The 11,999-nt window shown below is 49.0% G+C and overlaps 1 long non-coding RNA gene across 1 annotated transcript; it reads left to right on the forward strand.

The window, feature by feature from the left end:
• The first annotated feature begins 270 nt into the window (after positions 1 to 270).
• On the forward strand, positions 271 to 6,666 carry LOC123328452. The gene is made up of 3 exons (XR_006639783.1): positions 271 to 2,040; positions 2,637 to 2,872; positions 6,547 to 6,666. It is a non-coding gene; the product is annotated as an uncharacterized LOC123328452 (long non-coding RNA).
• The last annotated feature ends 5,333 nt before the right edge of the window (positions 6,667 to 11,999 follow it).

The raw sequence follows: 11,999 nt of genomic DNA on the forward strand, positions 1-11,999 counted from the left end.
TGGTGGCCGCGTCTCTCTCACCTTCATGAATCTGAATGACCAAGAGCCTGCTGTGATTTACCGCTGTGCTTACCTGTGTTCTCTTTCCAATCTCAGTATTAATTCCCTTGGGTAGTTTCTCTTGTCCCCATTTTACAGAAGAAGAAACTGATTCATGGAGACAAGTTTCCCTGCCTAGAATCAGGCAGCAGAGGAAGGACCTGGGGTTCACACCGGGCCTCCTGGCAACAATCTCCTCTGCTCCCTCAGCCCCCAGCCCAGGCCCAGCCCTTGGTGCCTTTCCTGAGCTGCAGTCTCAGAGCCCCTTTCCCTCTGTCTGACCTGCTTACATGCTCCCCCTGCTCCCCTAAGCGCAGGTCTTCAGGCCACTTTATTTTTGGGTATATTCCTCTAGAACACCAGCCTGGGAACCCACAGCACCTACAAACAGAACGTGCACATGCTGAGCCCTTGATTACCTTGGGTGAAGAAATGAACCCTGTTTTCCTAACTAGATATCAAGTCCTAAGCAACAGAACACACCTGCTTAGCTTCTGTCCCCAGCACAGGGCTGGGCACACTGCAGGACTTCCTCCCCTACCCACTGGACACTCCCACCCCTGCCTCCAGCTGCTCATTATAAACCCCCCAGACTAGCACCCATGATCCTCGGCCCTGCTGCCAGAATTCACTTGTGCCATGATTGTTAATATGGCCCTTCCTTTTTCTCTCTGAATCAACATTAGCTTTGCTAACTCCCTTCCCTCCACCTGATAAGGATGGGGTAACGGCATCTGGACAAACTTGGGGTGTGCTTTTCTTGCCTTGTCAGAACAGCAGCTCCTATCTGGCTGGCGATGGGCTGAGAGCCAGCCCCCAACAATGGAGGCCTTGTGAGCCGGCCTTGGGGGTGTGCTGTGAGCCTGCAATTCAGCACACACACAGCCCTTCCGGGTGCCACCTTCTTATCTCCTGCCGCCGAGCGCTTGCCAGTGTTGGGGGTGTAACCCAAGCCCTGTAATTGCATGTCCTGATAGAGCATTGCTGGGCTTGGGCCACCACTGTACATTGTACCCCAGTGAGAGTGCTGGGGATTGTCACCATATACCGTGGCTCTCCTGTCCGGGGAGCCTCTGGCTCGGTGTCCTCCACTCTTCTCCCAGGGGTCTTGGACTGACTAGGAAAACCATAGCACAAGGCGGGCGGTCTCAGCTTCCCACACCTCAGAATCAGTGTGCTGGGGGACCCCCCTACTCCAGTCCAGTCACAAAGAATGGTTTCTCTTTCCTGTGCATCCCCTCACCCCCAGCCTACTGCGTGCTGTTCTTAGTCTCCCTTTCTCTGCACTCCTCCACCTCTCTCATTCTGCATGCCCTTGTTATCTTCAGCTTTATCCTGCCTTCTTTCTTGGGCTCTCCCCCTCCATAGGGCCAGCCTCTCTTTCCATTTTCTTCCTTCTCTCTGGGTCTTCTGCCACAGAAGGAGCTTGGAGGGCAACTCTGCTGTTCCCAAGACTCTGACCTCTCCGAAAGCTCTAAGATGCAGTGGGGGGAGCAGTTAACTCCAAGGACCCCTCCCACTCACCCCAAAAACACCATCCTGGCTCACCAGGCACCCCCTCCCCCCAGGGCTGTGAGCTCGGAACAGTGCCTGGGACGCAGTGCACTATGGGACTGAAAAGACCCTGGCCCTCCCCAAACTTCCTGTTCGAGAGAGAAAAATGGGTGCTGAACAAGTCTTCAGGTGGCAAGTGCTGTGATGAGTGACAGTGAGGTCTCATCTGGGACTTCCCCAGTGGAAAAGAAGAATTGGTTTCTTTGCACTGGGACCATTTGTTTCCAGTAGACCCCTCGTCACCACGTCGTATTCAGTTTCGTTTGCAGGTTTTGAGAGGATGGCTCTGTTTGCCATTAACAACCAACAATAAGAGAAAGTGAGCACGCGGAGACAGGGGAGCCCATCGGAATAACACAGGAAGTGGCGATGAAGGCCCGGCATCATGCGGGTGATGGAAAAAATGGAGGGAAGGACCGATTCAAGAGCATCAGGGTGGTAGAATCGGTCTGTTGGGGGCTCGGATGCAGGGTGACATGGGAAGGAGGTATAAGCATGGCTCCTAGTTCTCTAGCTCAAGCTGCTAGGTTGACAGAGATGCCATTTACAATATGGGAAAAGTGGGATAGCACGTATTTGGGGCTGGGAGGGGAACCAGGAGTTCAGCTGTAGGCATGTTAAGCTTGAGATGCCCAGGAGATGATCCCCCTACTCCAGCAAGTGTTTCCGGTTGAGTTGTCACTTTCACAGCCTCACTTCCACAAGCATACGGAGACACAGAAGGGCGTGATTCAGGCTGCCCAATCAGAGCACTCACCCCTGGACATGGAGATGGTTCTTGGGGCAAGCACACGTGGGGGACACTGAGGAAGGGAGGACTGCACTCTTCTCTGAGTTTGCAAGCTGTAAGGAAAGGTACAGCTAGTGCCGCCAGTGGCATTGTTCAGCCAGAGAATAAAACCCACACAGAAGCAACTCTGATCAGGAAATGGAGAGAGACTAAGCTCTGGCAACACCATCTGAACCTCTGGGTCCATCCCTACCTGAAGCTAGATCCTCTCTTTGATCCAATACCTGACCTCAGAAAATCTTTTTCCCCCTAGGAGCTAGTTTGAATACTTCTCCATGTGACTGAAAGAGACAATCCAATAAAGCTAACACCGCATCCTAGAGGTGTCAGGTGGGCCTTCTGGAACAAAGACATGCAGGCGTGGAGGAAGTCAGGTTCTGAGGAGGGACAGACAAATGAGACCTTGGCTGGAGATGGACATGACGGAATCAAAGGACACGGGACTCCAACATTCACCTTTGCTTTCTTTCTCAAGTTTCTACCCTCCAGGTAGGTGCGACTGTGGGACTAGATCAGGTTAAAGAGGTGTGGGTGGAGGTCCTGTGGGGGCTTTCCATTTCCCACTGGATGGTGAGAACTGCAGGAGTAGCTCTCATGGACGTGGTAGCCTTGGACTCCAGTAGACACTGCCTGATGCCCCATGTAAAACCGAAGCCCCCTTCCACCATCTGCCAAGAGTATTGTTCACTCACAGTTCAACTGAATCTGCCCCCAGAAACGGCTTTTTATGTTTCCTTCCGGGGGGGTGTTAAAGGGAGCCTATATCCAATAACTAGTGAAGTAACAAGCCCAGCTCCTCGCCTTAATTGAGATAACTTTGAAGGTCACCCCAGCTCCCGAGCTCCTCTGGGACTGGCTGAGTCCTCTGTTATGACTGCATCACAGCTCAGCTCTGCCCTTTGCCCTGTTTTACCTCCATCACCACCACACCCCTGCTGCCACCCACAATGAGAGTCCACTCCCCAGTAGGACATCTGGCTGCACATCTATCTCAGAGCTCATTTCCCGAGTAATCTAACCCCTGACAGAAGCTGTCTTAGACTGTGTTCTGGAAGCAGCATGTTGCAAATAGTGAAGTAAAAAGGTACAAGAAACTTGAGTTCTCGAAAACCACTAAACCCCAGTATCAGCCCTGAACCATCAAGGTATATGATAGAAAAACAAGCCAAAAAAAAAAAAAGAAAAACCAACCTTCTATTTTGTTTAAGCTAATGTAGTTTGAGGTCTTTGTTACAGCAGTCTAAACCATATTCTGATTAACATAGAATTTGATATCCAGAAGTCGAATGTTAGATGTGGCAAAAATTTAAATATGAGGCATTGTGCCATTGTCAGACAGTGAGCAGGCATTTCAGGTTGGAAGGCTGGTGACCCGTGCTATGCAAAACAGTTGGTAACAGTATCTCCTCTGATATCTTGGAAGACAGTTCACGTGCCTACTGAGCCTCTAGTTCTGGAGGAAGTGGTTAGAAAAGGTGCAAATGTTGGTGGGTATAGTGTTCTCCCCACATTTAGCAAGGTCCTGGAAGAGAGAGAAACTCAGCAGAGACAGCAGTTTGCAAGCAGAGGTGAAAATAAACAGAGCCCTGTTTATGGAGATTCTTCCTGTCTGGGGCCAGTATCATAAGTTGACTAAGAATACTCTAGTATTTGGAACCTCCACATGTTGAGAAAGTCAACTGCTTGTGTACCCCAAACTGAGGAAGTAATGTGAAGGGGCCCTGAAGAGGCGGCTTTCCCAGGAGATAAGACTGTGGCCCAAGCCATTCCCAGTCAGTTCCCATTAAGAACAGCCTGCCAGACAGTGGGAGTCAGTTCAACAGCCCAGAGCAGATTAAGGGTGTTGCCTTTCCACCCAGGCCTTCCAGGTTAAGTAACCGCATGAAATATTGTGAAGTTAAGAGAAGGTAGGAAGGACTTCCCTGGTGGTCCAGTGGTTTGAAGGCTTCCCACCAATATAGGGAAGATGGGCTCAATCCCTGGTTCAGGAGGGTCCCACGTACCGTCGTTGTACCGCAACTACCGAAACCCGTTCACCCTAGAGCCCGTGCTCCGTAACAAGAGAGGTCACTGCAACGAGAAACCCACACATCACAAGTAGAGAAAGCCTGTGGGCAACAAAGAGCCAACACAGCCAAAAATAAATAAATAAATAAGAGAGGGTGAAACGGACAGAGTATAGAGGCTGGGAGATAAATATGCACATGTGTGTCTTCCGGCTTAAGAATTATGTCTACACAGCTTTTTTCACTGGGCTACTTGCTTATGAGACAGATTAGAAATAAATAGACTCTAATTATGCTGGGTTTTTTTAAAAAATAGTTTTATGAGGTATAATTCATATATGATAAAACTCAGCCTTTAAAATTACACAATTCTGTGGTTTTTAGTGTATTCATGGAGTTGTACAACTGTCATCCTAGAACACTTCATTACCTCCAAAAGAACCTCATTTTTCACCATCTGTAAAAGTCTCCGAGTCCAGAGTCTCGATTCTGTGCCACTGGTTTATGTCAGTCCCTATGCCAGTACCATAGTGTGTTAATTACTATAGTTTTGCAGTAAGTTTTGAAATAAGGTGGTATGAGTTTTCCAACTTTGTTCTTCTTTTTCAAGGCTGTCTTGGCTACTCTGGGTCCCTTGCAATTTTGTATGCGTCTTAAGATACATTTTCCATTTCTGCAAAAAAAAAAAAAAAAAGCAGTTGAAATTTTAACAGGGATTTCATTGAATCTGTAAGGCCATTTGGGAGAGTATTACCATCTGAACAATATTAAATGTTCCAATCCACGGACATGGGATGACTTCCACTTATTTAGTTATTCTTTAATTTTTTTTAATGATGTTTTATAGTTTTCAATGTACAACCCTGGAACTTCTGTTGTTAGATTTATTCCTATTTAATCCTTTTCTATATGATTGCAATTGGATTATTTTTTATATTTAATTTTTATACATTATGCTAAGTTTCTGAGGGAAATTAATTGGCAAAAGGCTACAGGGCTGGCCAGTACAAACTCTAGGATGGCTCAACTTCTCAAGCAAGCTGTGAGTTCCCAAACCTGCAGCAGTGGGTAGCAGGCTGTGAACAACCCAAGGTTATATCCTCCAATGGCCTCTTCAGATATGGCCCCAGAGGAGCCTTGTAGACAAAGAAAGATGGCCCAGAGGGCAGAGCCAAGAGTCTGAGAAGGTTTTTAGAACATTCTCCTCTCTGAGGTAGGGAACCTTTGGAATTCTTGCCCAGTTAGATCTGCATCTGCTAACTGCTATAGTCCTGCTCTGTGTTTTCTGTGTTTCTCTCATCCAAATGGCAAACTTAACTGTGTATATCCCATTCCTGGGCTTCCCCAGTAGCCCAGCTGGTAAAGAGTCTGCCTGCAATGCAGGAGACCCGGTTCGATCCCTGGGTCGGGAAGATCCCCTGGAGAAGGGATAGGCTGCCCACTCCAGTATTCATGGGCCTCCCTGATGGCTCAAACAATAAAGAATCCACCTGGCATGCGGGAGACCTGGAGAAGATTCCCTGGAGGAGGGCACAGCAACCCACGCCAGTATTCTTGCCTGGAGAATCCCCATGGACAGAGGAGCCTGGCGGGCTACAGAGCATGGAGTCGCAAAGAGTCTGACGCGACTGAGCGACTAAGTACAGCACAGCACATCCCGTTCCTATTGTATATGTGTTGTGTTGCTGGTTGGTAAAGATTAGGGGGCAAATAACTTATTTTTCAGTTTTTATGTCCCCAGACCTATATGTGAACTTCATATAAAGGTCTGACAATTGTCAGGAAGACCTGGGCTTGGAGCTGCTTGCACTGATGGATGAAACCTTGTGTGTTTAGGCTTGAGAAGGGGATGAGTATGTTGCAAGTATGAGAAGAATGTGCATTTATTTAGGTCGTCAGAGGTACAGACTATGGCAGAGATCACTAGCTTTCCCTGGACAGCCATTCTCCTCTTCTTCAATAGGGATGGAATCTGACACTTTGCTGCCCAAGCAAAGAATGTATTTCCTAAATTCCTTTGCAACAAGGTGTGTGTTTTGACCACGCCTGAGAGCAACATCATGTGAGTAGATACAATGTATGCAGCTGGCAGGCAGTGCCCTTCAAAGGAAGTAGGCATAACTTCTTCCTCTTTTCCCCTTTTTATCTGGCTGGGAGAATGAAGTGCTGGCAAGGGCTGGGGCATAAATCTCAGAGAGAAGCTGCAAGTGAAAGATGGCAAACCAGCAGATGGAAGAAGCTACCATATCACTCCTAAATTGCCTTCCCAGGCTTTACAGGCAAGAGTCAAACTTCTACTTTTGATTTCTACTCTTGGGGGTTTCTATGTTACAGCAGCCTAGCGTTATCCTAACTAATTAGAGTTTATCTGTTTTTCCTTTTTTTTTTTTCCCGGCTATGCCTCATGACTTGCAGGATCTCAGTTCCCTGACCAGAGATTGAACCCGGGCCACAGCAGTGAAAGAATGGATCCTAACCACTGGACCGCCAGGGAATCCCCAGTTTATCTGTTTTTAAGTTGAGAGAGACTAGAGCATGTTGTATGCTCATGAAAATAACCCATTAAAGAGGGAGGGATTGATGAGGAAAGAGTGGTCAGATAACAGAAGGAACAAGGTCCTTGAGAAGATGAGAAGGAATGGGATTCAGGAAACAAGAGATAGAATCTTCCTTTCACTGAATAAACTTGGATCTGTCTTCCATTGTGATAATGCAAACATAGGAATATTTGTGAATTCAGTGGTGGGAAGATGAGGGAGACTCAACATAGTTGCAAGGGAGTGATGCTGTTATAACCCATGAAATTTTGTATTTGTTGGACTCCTCCGCATATCATTTGTTCCCTGATGCACTCATCGTTGATTGATGAATTCTTTATTTTTATTTAATTAGTCGTTTGTAGTGATGTGATAGGCACCTGCAAAACCACCAGCCAAACCGGAGCTTTGACAATGACCCACATCTTTCCCTATGATTCCTCCTCCCAGCGCATCCCCTGCCTCCCCCATCCGCAGTAACTACCATCTTCAAGTCTATGTACCACATGCCCTTGGCATCCTTTTAGTGTAGTTTTATGGTATCTATGTATATTTCCAAAATTTATGTATTTTATATTAATTGTTTATAACCTCATTAAAAGAATACCATTTTCCCCCACAATCTTCGAGGATGTACATTTTTTATCTAATTGTATATTGCTAAGATTCATTCATGTTATTTTACTTTGCTGTGGCTCATTTATTTAACCTGCTCTATGATAGTCCATAGCACCACCAACTCAACGGACATGGATTTAAGCAAATTCCCAGAGACAGTGGAAGGCAGAGGAGCCTGGCGTGCTGCAGTCCATGGGGTCGCAAAGAGTCAGACGCGACAGCAACTGAGCAACAAAAACAGCGAATGATGGTCCATTATGAGAATATCTCACAGTTTATAAACCATGGGCTCTAAGCTGAGAAGGGAAAGAAGTGAAGGAAGGAGGGGGCTGATGGATAGAGAGAAAGTGAAGGAATCAGTGGACCAGAGTGTTCTGTGAGGCCAGAGAGCTGTGGCAGGGGCACCTGGATTGGGGAGCAGGAAGGCTTGGAGGTGACGGATAGATGAAGAGTGAGGGGATGAGAATTTCTGACTTCAAAAGTGGTAAGGCTTTGGGCGGCTGTAAGATCTTCAAGGACAAATGAGGCAATGATAGCTAAGGTGGGGATAATTGGAGATGTAGGTGACAGAAGCAAGAGGTCAGAGTGTGGATACAGGCCATTCTATTTGTCTAGGATGGTGGCAGGAGGGGGACAGAGGAGAAGATGAGGTGGTTCGAATGGGGGTCTTCAGTAGGGGAGGGAGCAGGCCTGGGAGGCTGGGAGGTGCCCGGAACAAGGGAGGAGGATGGCAGAGCCAGAAGCAGCAGCGTCTGAGTTCAGGGCTGGGAGGAACGGCTGGAAATGACCCTGAGGAATAATAAGGACAAGCTCCGCCTTTCGGTTCTGAGGTACAGAGAACGTGAGACTCAACAGCCTCCACTCCCAAGGGTGGCAGGGAGGTGGTAGCTCAGGCCCAGGAGGAGGGCACACTCTGAGAAGAGGCTGAAGGTGTAGCAGAGAGCGCTGCCTGCGGTGTATCATGAGAGCAGGGGAAGGGCTGATGGTGGGGAAGCAGGCCTGCGTCTCGGGGCTCAGCGAGGCAGGCGAGGAAGCCGCACAGGCGTGGGAGGGCAGGTGGCCCTGGACCTCCCGGATGGATGGCCAGCCTTGGCCGTCTCTCACCGGCTAGGAGCGCTGCCTGCTCCTGGCCGTGGCAAACGTGTGCAAGTGTCCTCGCTCAGCATCTCGCTCCCACGCCTCTGTGTCACCAGCCCTGTGTGTCCCTCGGGGCTGGTGAACCTCATGTGAAGGGGAGCCAGAGAGTCAGGGGAAGCCAGTGCAGAGAACTGCCTTGGTTAGAGGAGGCCCAGGGATCCTGGACACCCAGTGTCACCTTCCTGTCCGTTCAGGTGGGGCCTACCAGCTCCCAGGGCCTGGGGTTCGTCCAACTTGCTCTATGAGAAGTCTTCTGACTCCAGTCTGAGATTAGAGACAACCTCTTGGCTCTTAGGGAGACCCCTCTGTGGGAGGAGTTTGGAGGGAAAGAAGATGAAGTGAAGCCAGCCTCTTGGCAGCCAAGTTCAGTTCAGTTGCTCAGTCGTGTCCACCTCTTTGCAACCCCATGAATTGCAGCATGCCAGGCCTTCCTGTCCATCACCAACTCCCGGAGTTCACTCAAACTCATATCCATTCAGTTGGTGATGCCATCCAGCCATCTCATCCTCTGTCGCCCCCTTCTCCTCCTGCCCCCAATCCTTCCCAGCATCAGGGTCTTTTCCAATGAGTCAACTCTTTGCATGAGGTGGCCAAAGTATTGGAGTTTCAGCTTCAGCATCAGTCCTTCCAATGAACACCCAGGACTGATCTCCTTCAGAATGGACTGGTTGGATCTCCTTGCAGTCCAAGGGACTCTCAAGAGTCTTCTTCAACACCACAGTTCAAAAGCATCGATTCTTCGGTGCTCAGCTTTCTTCACAGTCCAACTCTCACATCCATACCTGACTACTGGAAAAACCATATCCTTGACTACACGGGCCTTTGTTGGCAAAGTAATGTCTCTGCTTTTGAATATGCTATCTAGATTGGTCATAACTTTCCTTCCAAGGAGTAAGCGTCTTTTAATTTCATGGCGCAATCACCATCTGCAGTGATTTTGGAGCCCCAAAAAATAAAGTCTGACACTGTTTCCACTGAGCCAAGGATGGTGCTAAAAAAGATGCAGCCTGCCAGCCATTGTTTTTCAACAGCATCAGTACAGAAAGGAAGAGTCCAGCCCAGCCCAGACTGTATTTCTATGGTCTTAGGCAAGGTTTCCTTCTGAATTTCTCACCTGGGATTAACTCAGTTATTCCTCTTCAACTGTGAAAGCTTGGAGCAAGAGTCTGGGATTATTAGACACAAAGTCCTTGGATTATTTTTTGTGCCCCCTCCCCTAAACTGACCTTACACATGACCCAGCCATGGCCTCTCCCCCATCCCAGGAACCTAGGCCCTACCCTGCTGGTGCTTTCTCTTCCCTCCCTGAGGACCATGGGCCACAAGGATCTGGGTAGGAGCCTGGGGTTGGAACATTCCCAGGTGGCAGCAGAAGAGGCAGGAACTGGCAGTTTCTTCTGAGTGCTCCACTGCCCGGCTCAGTAACTCAGTGCCCCCAGTCTTTGCCTCAGGGGCAGATGGGCCATCTGTGTGCTGCCCTTACCCTAAAGAGAGGGGTTTAGCTAGTACCCTGGGGTGGGGCGGGAAGGGGCTGGGCTCCACTGGTCCTGCATTCAGGAATCCTAGTCTGATAAGGGAGCATAGTCTCCACTCTAGAGGAGCCCTGGGCAGAGTCTGGTCTAACCCACATATGAAACACTTTGGAACATGCCCAGTGAGATGGAGTCAGGGTATAGGGGAGACATGAAAATCATCTCTTAGGTTAGGGAGACCTAATCTCTTAGGTCTCTGTGATATGTCCGGTCATATTCTCGGCGAACGAAGGGTTGGTTATAGGGAGGACTTTTCTGGATTTGGATGAAAGTATACATAGTCAGGGAGAAGGCGATGGCACCCCACTCCAGTACTCTCGCCTGGAAAATCCCATGGACAGAGGGGCCTGGTGGGCTGCAGTCCATGGGGTCACTAGGAGTCAGACACGACTGAGCGACTTCACTTTCGTTTTTCACTTTCATGCATTGGAGAAGGAAATGGCAACCCACTCCAGTGTTCTTGCCTGGAGAATCCCAGGGACAGGGTAGCCTGGTGGGTTGCCATCTATGGGGTCCCACAGAGCTGGACACGACTGAAGTGACTTAGCAGCAGCAGCAGCAGCATACATAGTCAGAGAACAAATTTGGCCCAGATACAAGAGATGGCATTTTCAGCTCACAGCAGTGGGAACCAATAAAAGGCCCCAAGATTTATTATTTAAGATGTAGTATTGTGCTCAGTCACTCAGTCGTGGCCAACTCTTTGTGACCTCTGGACTATAGCCTGCCAGGCTCCTCTGTCCATGAGATTTTCCAGACAAGAATACTGGAGTGAGTTGCCATTTCCTTCTCCAGGGATCTTCCTGACCCAGGGATTGAACCTGCATCTCTTGCATCTCCTGCCTTGTCAGGCGGGTTCTTTGCCACTACTGCCATCAGCAGAAGCCCCAAATAAGACTGGTTTAAACTCTGGTGGCTCAGATGGTAAAGAACCTGCCTGCAATGCGGGAGACCAGGGTTCTATCCCTGGGTTGGGTAGATCCCCTGAAGAAGGGAATGGCTACCCACTCCAGTATTCTTGCCTGGAGAATCCCGTGGACAAAGACTACAGCCCATGGGGATGCAAAGAGTTGGGCATGACTGAGCGACTAACACGCCCTAACAAGAGAGGTGTCTAAACTGGGGCCAAAATGACAACAGGGACTCAGACTTTTCTGACTGACTTGCTATCGTGCCATCTCTATGGTCCTGTTCTCATCCATAGGATCCAAAGATCATCATCACATAGACTTCCAGACTGCACAGAGAGGGGAAAGAGGGTCCAGAGGGGCTGCTTCCCATCCAGAAGTTCATCCCATTGATGTGAGCAAGGGAAACTGGGGAATGTAGTTTTTATTCTCAGCAGCCATGCATCCAGTATGCACCTTTTGTTCTGTTAGAGAAAAGGGGAACTTGTTCTTGGGGGGCAAGTAGCAGCTCTGGATCATGAGACCAAGTGCACAGCAAGGAGGTTCTCGTATTGTATGTGTCTGCCCAGTACCTCATTCCCACAGGGTTTGGCAAGTGACTCAGTCCGGAAAACCACAGTAATGCACCCCTCTGCCCACGGCCATTGGTCCAGAACTGAGTGCATGACTCAAGGTAAGCCAATGAGAACACTTCCTCAGGACTTTCCCCTAACCAAGTAGCCGATGGTACAATTTCCTTTCTGGTCATAAAACTGTGAGATGGTAACCCTGAACTGACCATGGTCATTTTTCCTGCCAAAGTGGTGCAAAGCCTGTCTGCAGAAGATGGGGTGCCACCAGTCTCTGAGAGACGCAGAGAGAAGGGAGTCCCAGCGGGG

This window comes from Bubalus bubalis, chromosome 12, assembly GCF_019923935.1.
Source record: "Bubalus bubalis isolate 160015118507 breed Murrah chromosome 12, NDDB_SH_1, whole genome shotgun sequence".
NCBI lineage: Eukaryota > Metazoa > Chordata > Mammalia > Artiodactyla > Bovidae > Bubalus > Bubalus bubalis.